Source organism: Lactuca virosa, chromosome 5, assembly GCF_052849685.1.
Source record: "Lactuca virosa cultivar CGN04683 chromosome 5, Lactuca_virosa_CGN04683_v6, whole genome shotgun sequence".
Taxonomy (NCBI): Eukaryota; Viridiplantae; Streptophyta; class Magnoliopsida; order Asterales; family Asteraceae; genus Lactuca; species Lactuca virosa.
Window position 1 is genome coordinate 435096501 of NC_136430.1, and position 17803 is coordinate 435114303.

Genomic DNA, 17803 nt, shown 5'->3' on the forward strand with positions numbered 1-17803 from the left:
AAACGAATGATAAAGATAAAATAAAAAACAAAACAAAACAGAATTGTTTGAAATCATTTTTAATTAAACCTACATAATCATTTTTAATTCAACAGATAACCATTATTAACAAAGAACCAATCGTGAACATCGAAAATCATAATGATCAACGGCGAGGGGCGGAACCAACTAATAGCCAGGGGTAGCACGGGCTACCCCTCAAGTTTGTCCGAAAAATGTATATTTTTTTTGAAGATGAAGTGCGACTCGCGTATAACATATTGTGCTACTCCTTAGCCCAATTTTTTTTGAAGAAGATAGGAAGTGAGGATGAAAAGGAGGAGCAGTGAAGTCACCAACACAATATTCAATTGCAATCCAACTTCTGATTTTTTTGTGCTATCTTCTCAATTCCAATCCAACACACGGTAGTTGTCGTACTTTCTTTCTGATTGTCTAAATATTCAATGAGGATTTCTGATTTGCTACAGGGGTTTTTCATATGTGCTTTATAGTTTAATTTGTGGTCTCTTTTTTTTATGAACACCAAGTGTTTGATAAAACTCTTCAATGAAAAACATCCACAAAGTTTCAGCTCCTCTTGTAAGCTGAGTGTATTAGTTTTTGTCTTGTATTCGATCACGTAATTTTTGAAATAGCATGTCACTTTTTTCACTTGTAAGTTGAGTGTATCAATGGTGTCCTCTTTGTTGATCCCCATTCCTTGTATCTCTAATGCATCAAGAGTTCTGGACCTTTTTGTAATTCTTTAACAACAAAGAGGAACAAACATAGTGACACTCACTGATGTGGCGACCATTGCAGCTCCAACACAATCCATGATGGCAACTGAAATCTGATCAATGGAAACATAACAACTGCATCAAATGAAATCTCCAAAAACAGGTACATTACATCTATATTTGATATAGCATGGTTACATTTGTTTAGCCACACTCTATTGTTCACCTTGTCTATATTATTCTCAAATTCAACTATACTCTACTTTTCAATTTCTAAGTGTGCCTCTATAAGAGTGAGTCTACAATATATATTTTCTTAATGATCACTCTGATATTGTTACTCTCTTGCATAGTCTATAGAAATAACCAACTTAATACCCATCTATACATGCCCCTTTAAACACTATTTATTGTATTATTGTATATCATTGTTCTTGTTTCAGCAAGACTTAATCTTAGATAATGATTCAACATTCAAAACCGGGTAATTTTTTCGGTTTTACCCTTGAGTTTAAAAGGTGCATCTTTAGTCCTTACACTAGAAAAAAATTTGTGCCACCCCTAAACTTTTTTTCTGGTTCCGCCACTGTCAACAGCCAAGGGAATAGATATACACTTGTAAATTGGACGCACATACACTGACTATACCATAAACCCACATCTTTACCAAAAAACTCACCTCTTTTTTTCGTTTAATTTTTTTAAGCCAAGTTTTTTATTGAAAAAAACCGAATATACCTTTGTTCACGATTTTTCGTTTTCTTTCTATAGAGATCCATGTTGATTTATAAACACAAACTTTTTTTTTCAAAAAAAAATCAATTCCTTTTGTTGTTTTTTTTCTTCAATATTTAAGTTTATTTTTATCTAAAAAACTAATTATACTAAAAATCTCAATTTTGTGTTCACTATTAATAAACATTAACATCGATTAAAAAAAACTCAATTAGTTCAGATTCACACTGTGAATTTAAACTGTAAATATTTCAATTTTAACATTCACAATGTGAATCTGACTTACTATTTTAACTCTTTGATCATTCAGAAATTAAGTGAAATTTACATATGAATCGAAATATATTTCCATGTAGCTTTATAATATTTTAACGTTTTGATTATTTGTAAATTATTTTTGTAAAATCAACAAATTGATTTATTTACATTGTGAATTTGAACTGTATATAATTTGGTTTTCAAAATTCACAATGTTCTGACTTACTATTATTCAGACTCACAATGTGAATCTGAACTGAAATTTCGATTTTTTTTAAAACATCAATATGAATTTATGTTTAAAGAGTACCAAAAAATATGAATTTTGATATATTTATTAATTTTTTTCGATAAAAAATAGACCTTAATTTTTTGAAAAATAAAAAAAATGAAGTGGTTTTTTTTTAAGTTTATTTTTTTATATATAAATATGAATCTCTATGGAAAGATGACGAAAAATCATGAACAACGTTTTATATATATATATATATATATATATATATATATATATATATATATATATATATATATATATATTCGATAAAAAACATGGCCTAAAAAATTAAACTAAAAAAAGGAAGTGGGTATTGCTATAATCCGGTGCATGTGCGTCCGTTGTAAAAGTTTACAACCCTTCATTTTGCCGTTGATCGCTTTAAATTCCGACGCTTTGGATTGGTTCGTTAATTAATAATGGTTATATGTTCAACTTTTCTGTGTGTGTGTGTGTGTATATATATATATATATATATATATATATATATATATATATATATATATATATATATATATATATATATATATGAAATCAATCGGTTGTTATGAAATAAAAGCTTGGTATTTTTTTTTAGAAAAGGAACCATCTTACTCTCACAATGTCTAGAGTACTAGTGTTTGCCTGTTATCAATACCTTGATTATAAAAAAAAAGGTTTAGCAAACATGCTACTTAATTCATGGATGAAACATTAGTTAGATGGCCTATGGACTAAAATCTATTAGTGTACTTGTATATGTCGTGTATGCATTTGTTAGGTTAGCCCATTATAGCCTTCTGTATTATGTGTGATGTATATAGATTTCATATCAATGCAAATATCAATCATGGGAAAATATCATTTGTAATATGGTATCCGATTTAATCCTTCTTTTACCCTAATTCTCGATCCCATCCTCTGCAAGCAACCCTAATTTGCCGGCCCTCTATCATCTCTCTCTCGCTTTTTTCCAGCTTTCTTTTCACTTTCACAATGTCTGAATCTAGAAGTTCTACACCCACCAAAAATCAAAAACCATTCGGATTCACAAACATTAAAACATTCGTGCCTCTCATACTGGACCTTAATCAGATTAACTATGATGAGTGGAGAGTATTATTTGTTACACACTATCGTGCCTTTGGTGTTATTGATCGTCTTACAAGAAAATCCAAACCCACATCTGATAAAGATGAAGACTGGTACACACTTGATTCTGTGGTAAAAGCATGGATCTACACAACCCTCACTCATTCTCTTCTGAATACCATCTTGAAGACCTGAGCTACTGCACACACGTTTTGGATTTCTCTTGAAAGCCTGTTTCGTGACAATAAAGATACCACTGCCAATGAACTAGATAATGAGTTACATTCTATGACTCTTGGAGATCAGCCGATTGCTGATTATTGTGAGAGAATCACCACCATCTCCAATCTCCTTGCAAAAATTGATCATCCCGTGCCCGAGAGAACTCTGGTCACTCACCTACTCAACGGTCTCTTACCAAAATATGACCATATTGCCATGATTCTTTGCCAAAAAGACCCGTTACCAACATTACTTCAAGCTCGATCAAAACTCATTGCTGAGGAACATCGCCTTAACCGCCAACTCCCTCAACAACCGGCTCACTCGGACCATTCTTCGCCACCCACGGTATTGTACAACAGCACAAACTCGAGCAACACAAATTTTTCTCACGGAGGTCGTCATGGTCATGGTGATCGCTCAAATCGTGGAAGCAGGAGTGGTGATCTTCAACGACATCAATACTCTACCACAACACAATTTTCTTGGCCTTATTCACCACCATGGGCTCCTTTTACTTGGATGTACTTAGCGCCATGGACCATAAACAGACCTGTTAGACCAGCCCCATCTCCACAGTAAAGACAACCAGCCCAACAACCTTCACATGGGCTTCTTGGACCTCCACCAGTGCAACAATCATCCCATCAGCCCCCATCTTCGCATGTTGTTGCATATCACACATCCACCATCACACCAGGTCTTGTCACTCTTCAACAATGGTTTCCTCTTATGGCTCAAGATCAAGCAACTGACCTTGCTCAAGATTACAACACCATGTCCTTAAATGATGGGTCAGATTCTTTATGGTACATGGATACAGGAGCAACCTATCACCTTGCATCCAACACCGGTAACTCCAAAATAATAGTCACGAAAAAATCATTTTTGTTGGAAATGGTCATTCCATACCCGTCAAAAACATTGGTTACTCCAAAATCGATTCCATTCACCGACCCTTACATCTTAATAATGTTATTGTTACACCCAACATCATTAAAAATCTTATTTTTGTATGTCGCTTTACAACTGATAATCTTGTTTCGATTGAATTTGATCCTTGTGGTATTACTGTGAAGGATGTGGGCACTCTCTAGGTCCTGCTTAGGTGTAACAGACCACTGTGATCTTTACCCTGCTCCTCTATCTCTTCATACTTTTGTTGCCCTTCTTTCCACCAGTTCATTATGGCATCAATGTCTCGGTCACCCTAGCGCTCATGTCTTCAATAAATTAATTTCTATTCATTTTATTCCATGTAATAAAACTGTTAGTGCAATTAATTGCCAAGCTTGTCAACTTGGCAAACACATTCAATTACCTTTCTCTAGTACTATTTCTACCGTTTCTAAACCTTTTGAAATTGTTCATTCAGATCTATGGCAATCACCAATTCTTAGCACAAGTGGTATTCAATTTTATGTCTTGTTTTTGGATCATTACTCACATTTTCTTTGGGTATATCCATTGCGAAACAAAAGTGATGTATTTAGAAAGTTCTTACATTTCCGTGTTTTTGTCAAAAACCAATTTCAAACTGATATTCAGAATTTACAATGTGATCATGGCGGTGAATTTGATAACACTATGTTCCATAACCGCTTTGACCAAAAAGGGATCACATTTCGTTTCTCTTGTCCTCGCACTTCCCAACAAAATGGAAAGTCAGAACGCATGATACGAGCCATCAATAACATAATTCACACATTACCTTTTCAAGACCATCTCCAACCCACATTTTGGGTGGAAGCCCTTCACATAGCCACTCGCCTCCTCAACATCACTCCTTCTACATCAATCAAAAATGAAATCCCATACACCAAACTTTTCAACAAACCTCTCGTCTTCACTCATATTCATGTCTTTGGTTGTTTATGCTACCCTCAAATACCTACCCCATATAAATTAGCTCCTCGCACCACACCATGCATCTTTCTCGGGTATCCATCCAATCATCGTGGTTTCTGATCCTTCAACTTAGCCACACGAAAAATAATAATTTCCCGCCATGTTGTATTTAATGAAGAGGTGTTCTCTTTTCAATCCATGAAACCAAATTGCACCCCTTCATACAATTTCCTTGAAACTCCTCATACCCTTTCCCTCATTGTCCGTGATTTTCTCACCTCCGATCATCACCCTTCAAATACCTCTCCTTCCCAAGATCAACCCGATCCTCCATCATCTAGCACATCTCCTCCTACCAGCCCTTCGGCTGTCTTCGATCTCTCGGACTCATCACAACCTCCCACTCCCGACTCTATCTCGACACCTACTCCTCCTCTTTTTTTACTCACCCTATGATCACCTGATCCTCTACCGGTATAACAAAACCTATAAATCGTGTAAATCTCCACACCACCACCAAATCTCACCTCCCTCGGTCACACCTCCAAGCTCTTTAAGAACCAAACTGGACCATTGCCATGAAAGACGAATTTCGTGCTCTTATTGACAACAGAACTTGGGTCTTGGTTCCAAGACCCCCGGGGGCTAATATTGTTCGCTCTATGTGGTTATTTAGAAAGAAATATAAAGCAGACGGGTATCTTGAGCGCTACAAAGCGCATTTAGTCACAAATGGAAAAATCCAACGATCGAGTATTAACTTTGTTGAGACGTTTAGTCCGGTTGTTCAACGAGACACCATACGCACGGTTTTAAGCCTTGCTATTTCTAGGAATGGCCCATTCATCAGTTAGATGTTAAGAATGCTTTCTTACACGGTCAACTGAATGAAACTGTGTACATGCATCATCTTCCTGGATTTCAAGACCCTCACTGTCCTGATCATGTGTGCCACTTACAACGCTCTCTTTATGGACTGAAACAGGCACCTCATGCATGGTTTCAACGATTTGTTGCTCATATCACCGAGATGGGATTTTCTCACAGCCGATGCAATTCCTCTATATTTATTTTTTGCAAGGGGTCAGAGGTTGCATACTTACTTCTACATGTGGATGACATTATCATCACTGCTTCCTCTATAGGCATATTACATTGCATTATCTCTCTCATGGCCTCTGAGTTTTCCATGAAGGATCTAGGTGACTTGTTTTATTTTTGGGGAATTTCTTCAACACGGGACGATAAAGGAAATTTTCTATGTCAACGCAAATATGCGTTGGAACTTCTCGAGAGAGCTCACATGACAAATTGTAACCCATGTCGAACTCCTGCTGACATACAATCCAAATTTGATCCGTCAGGTACCCTCGTCTCTTATCCCTGTTTATACCGCAACTTAGCAGGGGTTGTAATACCTCACGCTCACCAGACTTGACCTTGCCTATGCAGTCCAGCAAATCTATCTATTTACGCATGACCCTTGAGAGCAACATATTCATGCCTTAAAACTCATTCTCAGATATGTTTGTGGCACCCTAGACTTAGGGCTACAACCTCATCCCTTCTCTACTACCTTGTAACACCAGTCAAATTTAGGTCAAAAATAAATTGTTCAATAATCTTAATTGGGATGAACAAAGTGGTAGATATTGTAACAAGGTTTCCAAAAATATAAATAACACTGAAATCCGAGTTATAACGAAGAAGTTATGACCAATCGAAGATCCACGACAAAACCGGCAAAACACTGTTCAGTATAAAAATGAATTTTCGATAAAAGGCTTTTTAGCCATAATAATCTAATTGAAAAAGTTGTAGATTATGTTAAACCGAGAACTTTCATAAAAAGAACGTCAAAATCTGACTTCATATGAGGGAGTTATGATTTTTCTAAGTTTTAGTATAGCAACATACAGCTAAAAACTCGAAATAAAGATCGAGTGATTTTTAGCCGACACAACCTAAATGAGAATTGAAGGTCTCGTCAATAGTAGTACAACGGTAAAAAGACAGACAAAAACGGACGTCGGATAAAGAAGTTATGAATTTTTAACGGATTTTCCTGTCCCGGTCTGTTAAAATTAATAATATTAAAAATAAAGTCAAAATTAGCCGACGAAGTCTAAACGAAAGTCGTAGAGTATAATTTTGCCTACGCGTGCATATAAATAACGTCAAAAACGGAGTTCGTATGCGAAAGTTATGAATTTCGGAAGATTTAGGCTCAAAAACCGTGAAAAATTGGATAATACCGGCGAATCTCGCATGAACAGTAACCGCCACGCCCGGATCCGACACGCGTCGCCTTCTGATTCGACCGAAGTCGCAGTCCAGTGTGCGTCCGACGCGCCTCGCCTCCCTGTCTCGCATCCGAGCTTCGGCTCGTGGCCTTCGCTGCTGCTGCCGCGTGTCCGGTGACTCACCCCTTCGGCCGAACCCTCGCAGCCTATATAAGGGCTGCGAGATTTCTCGGATTTGGCACACGTTTTTCACCATTTTCCATCCTTTTTCACCCCTTTCACTCCCACAACCTCACCTACAACCCCCAAAGCCCCGGTATCAAGTCTAAAACCCTAAGCAAGCCTCGAAGCCCGAAATTCTCGAGAAGCTAACCTCTTTCCAGTCGAAGTGCTGCCTGCATAAAGCCCGATTTTTAATCAAAAACTCACGGTTTCTTCGAGAAAGATCATTTATAGAAACGAAGCGCTGCCCAAATCACCACTTATCAAGTGAGTTCATACCCCTATAATATACCTTTTTAATGGTTTTAAATGCTTTTTAATGGGGGGGGGGATACAAGTTGAACACAATCTAAATTGTGTTAATAATTGTATGTGATAATAATCACACAAAGGATTTCCTTATGCTTTTAAGGATTATCAAATACTTCCAAAATGACTTAAAGCCATGTTAAATATTTAAAGTGATGTAAACTCTTTTGAATACTGTTAAATTCTTTGAAAAAGGTTTTATAAACTATTTCAAATTATAATTATCAATATCATGTTCATATATGTATAAGTATATAAATAAAACTTAAACGACTTAGGACTAATGAGTTGCCTTATCTCCTTTTCCTTATTTGGATGTGGATTTGAGGTCAGGTTAATTGTCCGAATGTCGTTTCCTTCTTAATTATATACATTATACATATGGGAATATAAAAGGTTACTTCAGTCGGTATCATTACCTTTGTATCATGCTGAGCAAAGGGGTACATTAAGGAGAGATCATGCTAATCAGATAGAACGTATAAATTATAATAGGTATAATTTATGATTCAAAACTAAATATACAAGTAAGATTCACGATTGTATACTTTTCATTCCGAGTGTATTAGGAAAGGAAAATACTAACAATTCATTTATCTACACCAGGATACGTATAATACTTTTAGTATATGGATAATATATTAAAGAAGTAATAATACATCATATCGGGTTTGCATTAACAGGGGTACAAATACAACGTGCCAGGGTTAGCAATCACGGGGTAATAATACATCATACCGGGTTTGCATTAACAGGGTTACAAATACAACGTACCAGGGTTAGCAATCACAGGGTAATAATACATCATACCGGGTTTGCATTAACAGGGGTACAAATACAACGTGCCAGGGTTAGCAATCACGGGGTAATAATACATCATACCGGGTTTGCATTAACAGGGGTACAAATACAACGTACCAAAGTTAGCAATCACGGGGTAATAATACAACATACCGGGTTTGCATTAACAGGGGTACAAATACAACGCACCAGGGTTAGCAATCACGGGGTAATAATACAAACTAAATTAGAAATAAACGAGAAATCTATTTTTTTCTAAATGAGTATACAAGGTCTAAATTACTTTGTCAAGAAAAGGGTTATAATTCAATCTTTACTCAAACTAAAATGTGATGGTATGTCTTCAGGACATAGCAATACTTGCTATGTTATATCCTTATAACCAGAATCACCTGGAGGGAGAGCGGACATTATGTGTATAGATCTATATGGGATCGACAATCCCACATCCCGACTGCTAGCTACAGTCCGGCAGACCAGCCATGGGGTGACAAATGTCACATATCCAGTTTCGATACCAGTAGGTCGTTGTGCTCATTCTAGTCCATCATGGTTACAACTTTATCACATTTTAAACCCTAATTAACCAGGTTAATATTAGGGTAGTTACTCATCGGTAGTTTATTTTAAGAAATACTACTGTATTGATCACCTTCCATAAATAAAACTAAACTGTTTTATGAGGATTTAAAACTACTATTCAGAAACGGTTTTATGGGGATTTAAAACTACTTATCAGAACGGTTTTATGGGGATATAAAACTACTTATCATATGGAACTTAGTCATTCTCTCTCTTTAAACTAGTATAACATAAAGGACCTTTAGTGTCTAATTCCAAAATTCCTTAGTTTATCCATCAGAGTTATATATAAGTAATATTCGATTGATAGTGAAATGTGTGACTTCCGCCTTACTTCATGTTCCTTGTTTGGTTGTGGGCTTAGGGCAGATTCACCTATTTAACTGTCCATTCAATATTAGGTTATATATAACTAGTATAAACTAAGTAATTGCAGAGGGAACTATTGATGTTATCATTTTATCACATAAGGAAATATAGGATTTTCTGGAGGAACCAACGAACTTTTCCAAGAACTTAGAGTATACTTTATATAACTAAAATAGTTATGAACTCACCAGCTTAAATACTGATCTACTCTTTCAAAATAACTTGTATTCTCAGGAATCCAGTAGACAGGTACACTCCCGAAGCTTTTGAGAAGACTATCTTGTACCGTACTGCGACTCTTGTCTTGTACTGTATCTACTTTGATGTTTGAATATGTAATGTTTAAACACTTATGTAAAACTTATACTTATTAATGCAATGGTTGTTTGTACTTTGATTACTATATTGCATGTGTTGTGATACTTACATGACGTCCTCCGCCCCTGAACGTTTCTGCTGTTCTGGTTTGGGGGTGTGACAGATTGGTATCAGAGCATTGTTTATAGTGAACTCAGTATATCAGTCATAAAAGATATACAACTATAAACCCATTGGGATAAAAACACTCTGACCAAGAGTTATACTTTAAAAATATAACAATATTTTATAAAAGTATAAGTACATGCAGAATATATATACTAGAATGAGTATCACAAGAAGAACAAAACAAAAGTATTTGGATGTTGGACATTACAGTTAAACCTGGACAGTTATGTAATCATATCGGGGATCAATATAGCCTGATCAACTATATTCATTTAAGATATGACCAACATGTGTTCGGGAGTGATTGTAGTGTTGAAACAAGTCTAAAACTTACCTAGGTACCAGAAAAATTCTAGAACCAAACATAAAGGTTAAAATACTATAGGAGTATTTTAGGATGCAATGACAAGAAAACTGAAAACTTATCAACTTCTTATATCTAGAAGTCTAAGAATCAAACTTATAATTAAAATACCATGGAAGTATTTTAGATACCATAAATAACTTTGGGGAAATGTTAATAAGATCTTTCCTGATAAGTCTATAATTACTAAGTGGATACGTTAAGGTTATATATAGTTGAGATTTTATAAACTTAAAATATGTGATTTTCACTCTACTTCATTTTCCTTGTTTGGATGTGGTTTTAGACTAGGATTACTTATTCGAAGGTCTATTTGATCTGGATTATATATAATCGGTACACACTATGTGATTATAGAAGGACCAAAAAGGATCACCTTCGTAAAAATTTAAAATTTCTCATAGATTCTTTAGACATTCCCATTCTCGTATAAACCCCTTAGATAGATGTAGTCACTCCAGCAATCAATAGAAGAGTCAAGGAGGATCCAACAGAATTTCATTAGGAGAATTGTGAGAAAGAAATATATGAGAAATAACGAAACTATAGAAATCATTTAGTGCCCTTACCCTATTAAGGACACCAATGAGAGAATCGCATGAACTTCCAAGATTCAAAATCTTCATTACGAAGTAATGGGGATCAGTGTCAGAATCGGAAGTAAGATAGCTCAGGAATTCAATATACCTAAGGAGGAGAAGGACACCCTATAGATACCAGGAGAGAACAAATCATTACCGCCCAGAATAGAACAGAGAACAGAGGAAAACCACGTGTGATTCATGTGAAGTGTTTGAGTGCCTTTTCATCTAAGTAATAACTAGTAAATCGATTCAACCTAGTGAGTTAGTATTTACATTACTCACATTAGGTTTTAAGCTTATCTTCTTTTCCTGTCACGGCTAATAGCAATAAATCGGATCACGAAATCTCAGTTGATAGTGATTACTTCTCAAATTCACAAGTCTATTTTATGTAGACTTTATTATGAATTGTTTTCAAATCATTTTGAAAGTTGGAAAACGATATCCACCAATCGAAGGTAACTTAGTTCGGATGACACTCGATTCATAACCATTCTAGAAAGTTATTTATGCTCCTTACCAGGATTGCATCATAGGGATGCAGGTCGAATAATTGAGAACAGTATAACAAAATGAAAGATTTATATGTAGATACAAATGGTTAGAATACATCTAGAGACAACTATCGTCGCTTACGAGCTCATTTTCTTATCGTGAAGCAGAATCATGCCTCCAAAGAAACGTAACCAACCCACCCGCAAAACACTAATCCTTCAGATAAATTCGGCTACGTTTCAAGCTGCAGTCACAACAGCTGTCATGGCACACCTTAATGCTAACAACGCAAATGTTAGTGGTAATGTTATCGACAATCACGATCGTGGTGATAACAAAGTACAGCAACGAGTACCTATTTGTAAGGACACTTCGAACCTCAAACCTAATATCCTGAAATGAAAGTTCGAGAATGAGAAAGGGAGTTGTTCAACTCAAGAACCTAACAGAGGGCAACGAACTGAGGCAGTCAATACCCCCATCAGCCCTGTTATTCCAGCACCGACCACGTCGTACTTAGGAAACCTTCCACAATGCAGCAAGTGTAACTACCATCATCATGGAGTTTGCCGAGAGCTGCATTGCAATAGATGCAACATGAAGGGGCACACTGCCCGCATCTGTAGAGCTCCGGTTGAGTTCATCACTTCAACTACCAATGTTGGAACCATTCCAATATGTCACCTTTGTGGTGAAATAGGACATTACAAGAGGGACTGTCCAACAGAGAAGAACGATGGGGGAGCAGGAGAAGTTTGACCCCAATGCATGGGAAGGCATCAAAGAACCCGACTATATTTTTGGTACGCTTCCAAACCCCAATAATTATCTATAATTATGATTACTCTCCCGTTCAAATTAAATCACAACATTCATATAAAATTTGAAACCCGAACAGGTAAGCTATGATGACTTAGTATATACATAAGGGTCATTTATAATTAAGATTTGTAGACTTAGAGTGAGTAATCCCGCCTCATTTCCTGTTCCTTGTTTGGTTGTGGACTTAAGGCAGGGTTGCTCAGTCAAAGGTCTTACCAATCTTAATTATACATGACTTGTATACACCAAGCGATTATAGAGAGACCTAGTAAGGACCATTTCATGGAAGTTCATAATTTCAAATTATTAGAACCCTCGTATTGGTAGTACCCGCCAATTTCGAATCAAAACGGGGATTCGTAACAGTAATAACAAAATAAAACCGGAAGCGTTGAAAACTTAGGTACATAGGATAGTTCATTATCCTAGTAATCATTTCCCCCAGAACGACTTAATATCTATTTTGTCGAGAAAATTCCGAAATCCTCATTCGACATGGTTTGGCCTGGTCCTTACCATGTAAAAATTCTTATACTGTGTAAAAGAACTTTTTCCTTAATCAACCGTAAGATGAAATTCTTCCAATCCATAACGCAAACCCTTATGTCATCTCTCATTTAAAAACTTCAGAAGTACCCATGCGAAGGGTACCACGCCCTTCTAGCCTACTCAGTAGACAGGAAACTTGAAACGAAAAGCACCGAAGTAGTCTTAGAAGTCAGTAACCACCGAAGTACCCCAATAGATCTCATAGGAAAATCATTATACCGCAGGTCAAGTTCAAGAATAGAGACTAAGAATTCATTAGGTTAATCTATCACTGCTAAGTGTATACGCAAGAGTAGCATATAATTTAGACTCAACAAGATTTAGGATGTGTAATTCCGCCCTATTTCCTGTTCCTTGTCTGGTTGTGGACTTGGGGCAGAGCCACCCAACCGCATGTTTTGTCGATCTAATTTATATACGACTCGTATACACAAGGTGATGATGGATGAGCCAACTATGAGTCTTATCGTGAACTTCAAAGCAAAAGCCCGCAGGCTTACTACAACAACCGAAGATACCTGAGTTGAAGTGATAACGGATTACAACGAGCTTTATAATCAACTTACCAATGCAACAGGTGGATTAGATGCCATTTTGGGTGATCGTCGACAGATTATCCAAGTCCGCGCACTTCCTACAATTTTGAAAAAACAGGCAAATAGAGAAGATAACTAGAACGTGTGTTAGAGAAATTAGTCAGAGTGCACGGTGTTCCAATATATGTTATCCCCGTTGAGATAATAAAATCATCTCCCAGTTCAGGCAGTCACTTCAGAAATCTCTGGGAACTAGAGTAGTCATGAGCATATGTGATCGACTTTGGTAAAGTTTGGGATACTCATTTACCAATTAGTCAAGTCCCTTATCATGCTAGCATTTAAGTTGCTCCATTCGAAACCTTCTGTGGTCGCAAGTGCAGATTCTATCTGCACTGGACTAAAGTAGGACACCCAACTAGCTAGAGGTCCAATTTCCACACAACACCTTTGCTGGTCCGGAATTCATCCGAGAAACTACCGAAAAGAGAATACGAACCAGGAAGCGACATAAAGCTTCCAGAGTTAATCAGAGAAGCTACGACTTCGATAAAAGAAAACCGTTAGAATTCCAGGTTGATGACCTTGTCATATGAAGGTCTCACCCCAGATGGGCAAGATACGCTTTAGAAAGCGTGGAATACTAAATCCAAGGTACATAGGACCATTCAAGATTCTTGCCAGAATCGGTCTTGTAGCTTATAAACTTAAACTACCACAAAAGAACTTAATAACATTCATCCCACCTTTCACATATCTAAACTAAAGAGGTGTCTATCCGATGACACACTTGTTATTTCACTTGATGAAATCAAGTTAAATAAAAGTCTACACTTTGTAGAAGAACCAATAGAAATCATGGATAGGAAAATCAAAAGAACCAAGCATAGTCTTATCCCAATAGTGAAGGTTCGCTGGATCGCAAACTGGGGACCTGAATTCACATGGGAAAAGGAAGATTAGATGAAACGAAAATATTCACATCTTTTCCCTAGTCCTGAGTATCACTTTAGACTTAATTTCGGGACAAAATTCCCTCTAACGGGGGGATAATGTTACACCAGTCAAATTTAGGTCAAAAATAAATTGTTCAATAATCTTAATTGGGATGAACAAAGTGGTAGAGATTGTAACAAGGTTTCCAAAAATATAAATAACACTGAAATCCGAGTTATAACGAAGAAGTTATGACCAATCGAAGATCCGCGACAAAACCGGCAAAACACTGTTCAGTATAAAAATGAATTTTCAATAAAAGGCTTTTTAGCCATAATAATCTAAATGAAAAAGTTGTAGATTATGTTAAACCGAGAACTTTCATAAAAAGAACGTCAAAATCTGACTTCATATGAGGGAGTTATGATTTTTCTAAGTTTTAGTATAGCAACATACAGCTAAAAACTCGAAATAAAGATTGAGTGATTTTTAGCCGACACAACCTAAATGAGAATTGAAGGTCTCGTCAATAGTAGTACAACGGTAAAAAGACAGACAAAAACGGACGTCGGATGAAGAAGTTATGAATTTTTAACGGATTTTCCTGTCCCGGTCTGTTAAAATTAATAATATTAAAAATAAAGTCAAAATTAGCCGACGAAGTCTAAACGAAAGTCGTAGAGTATAATTTTGCCTACGCGTGCATATAAATAACGTCAAAAACGGAGTTCGTATGCGAAAGTTATGAATTTCGGAAGATTTAGGCTCAAAAACCGTGAAAAATTGGATAATACCGGCGAATCTCGCATGAACAGTAACCGCCACGCCCGGATCCGACACGCGTCGCCTTCTGATTCGACCGAAGTCGCAGTCCAGTGTGCGTCCGACGCGCCTCGCCTCCCTGTCTCGCATCCGAGCTTCGGCTCGTGGCCTTCGCTGCTGCTGCCGCGTGTCCGGTGACTCACCCCTTCGGCCGAACCCTCGCAGCCTATATAAGGGCTGCGAGATTTCTCGGATTTGGCACACGTTTTTCACCATTTTCCATCCTTTTTCACCCCTTTCACTCCCACAACCTCACCTACAACCCCCAAAGCCCCGGTATCAAGTCTAAAACCCTAAGCAAGCCTCGAAGCCCGAAATTCTCGAGAAGCTAACCTCTTTCCAGTCGAAGTGCTGCCTGCATAAAGCCCGATTTTTAATCAAAAACTCACGGTTTCTTCGAGAAAGATCATTTATAGAAACGAAGCGCTGCCCAAATCACCACTTATCAAGTGAGTTCATACCCCTATAATATACCTTTTTAATGGTTTTAAATGCTTTTTAATGGGGGGGGGGGGGGGGATACAAGTTGAACACAATCTAAATTGTGTTAATAATTGTATGTGATAATAATCACACAAAGGATTTCCTTATGCTTTTAAGGATTATCAAATACTTCCAAAATGACTTAAAGCCATGTTAAATCTTTAAAGTGATGTAAACTCTTTTGAATACTGTTAAATTCTTTGAAAAAGGTTTTATAAACTATTTCAAATTATAATTATCAATATCATGTTCATATATGTATAAGTATATAAATAAAACTTAAACGACTTAGGACTAATGAGTTGCCTTATCTCCTTTTCCTTATTTGGATGTGGATTTGAGGTCAGGTTAATTGTCCGAATGTCGTTTCCTTCTTAATTATATACATTATACATATGGGAATATAAAAGGTTACTTCAGTCGGTATCATTACCTTTGTATCATGCTGAGCAAAGGGGTACATTAAGGAGAGATCATGCTAATCAGATAGAACGTATAAATTATAATAGGTATAATTTATGATTCAAAACTAAATATACAAGTAAGATTCACGATTGTATACTTTTCATTCCGAGTGTATTAGGAAAGGAAAATACTAACAATTCATTTATCTACACCAGGATACGTATAATACTTTTAGTATATGGATAATATATTAAAGAAGTAATAATACATCATATCGGGTTTGCATTAACAGGGGTACAAATACAACGTGCCAGGGTTAGCAATCACGGGGTAATAATACATCATACCGGGTTTGCATTAACAGGGTTACAAATACAACGTACCAGGGTTAGCAATCACAGGGTAATAATACATCATACCGGGTTTGCATTAACAGGGGTACAAATACAACGTGCCAGGGTTAGCAATCACGGGGTAATAATACATCATACCGGGTTTGCATTAACAGGGGTACAAATACAACGTACCAAAGTTAGCAATCACGGGGTAATAATACAAACTAAATTAGAAATAAATGAGAAATCTATTTTTTTCTAAATGAGTATACGAGGTCTAAATTACTTTGTTAAGAAAAGGGTTATAATTCAATCTTTACTCAAACTAAAATGTGATGGTATGTCTTCAGGACATAGCAATACTTGCTATGTTATATCCTTGTAACCAGAATCTCCTGAAGGGAGAGCGGCCATTATGTGTATAGATCTATACGGGATCGACAATCCCACATCCCGACTGCTAGCTACAGTCCGGCAGACCAGCCATGGGTTGACAAATGTCACATATCCAGTTTCAACACCAGTAGGTCGTCGTGTTCATTCTAGTCCAGCATGGTTACAACGTTATCACATTTTAAACCCTAATTAACCAGGTTAATACTAGGGTAGTTATTCATCGGTAGTTTATTTTAAGAAATACTACTGTATTAATCACCTTCCATAATTAAAACTAAACTGTTTTATGAGGATTTAAAACTACTATTCAGAAATGGATTTATGGGGATTTAAAACTACTTATCAGAACGGTTTTATGGGGATTTAAAACTACTTATCATATGGAACTTAGTCATTCTCTCTCTTTAAACTAGTATAACATAAAGGACCTTTAGTGTCTAATTCCAAAATTCCTTAGTTTATCCATCAGAGTTTTATATAAGTAATATCCGATTGACAGCGAAATGTGTGACTTCCGCCTTACTTCCTGTTCCTTGTTTGGTTGTGGGCTTAGGCAGATTCACCCATTTAACTGTCCATTCGATATTAGGTTATATATAACTAGTATAAACTAAGTAATTGCAGAGGGAACTATTGATATTATCATTTTATCACATCAGGAAATATAGGATTTTCTGGAGGAACCAGCGAACTTTTCCAAGAACTTAGAGTATACTTTATATAACTAAAATACTTATGAACTCACCAGCTTAAATGCTGATCTACTCTTTCAAAATAACTTGTATTCTCAGGATTCCAGTAGACAGGTACACTCCCGAAGCTTTTGAGAAGACTATCTTGTACCGTACTGCGACTCTTGTCTTCTACTGTATCTACTTTGATGTTTGAATATGTAATGTTTAAACACTTATGTAAAACTTATACTTATTAATGC

The 17803-nt window shown here is 36.4% G+C and overlaps 1 long non-coding RNA gene across 1 annotated transcript; it reads left to right on the forward strand.

The window, feature by feature from the left end:
- Positions 1–303: 303 nt before the first annotated feature.
- Positions 304–9953, forward strand: LOC145114851 (uncharacterized). The gene is made up of 3 exons (XR_013711287.1): positions 304–407; positions 805–885; positions 9891–9953. It is a non-coding gene; the product is annotated as an uncharacterized LOC145114851 (long non-coding RNA).
- Positions 9954–17803: the final 7850 nt, after the last annotated feature.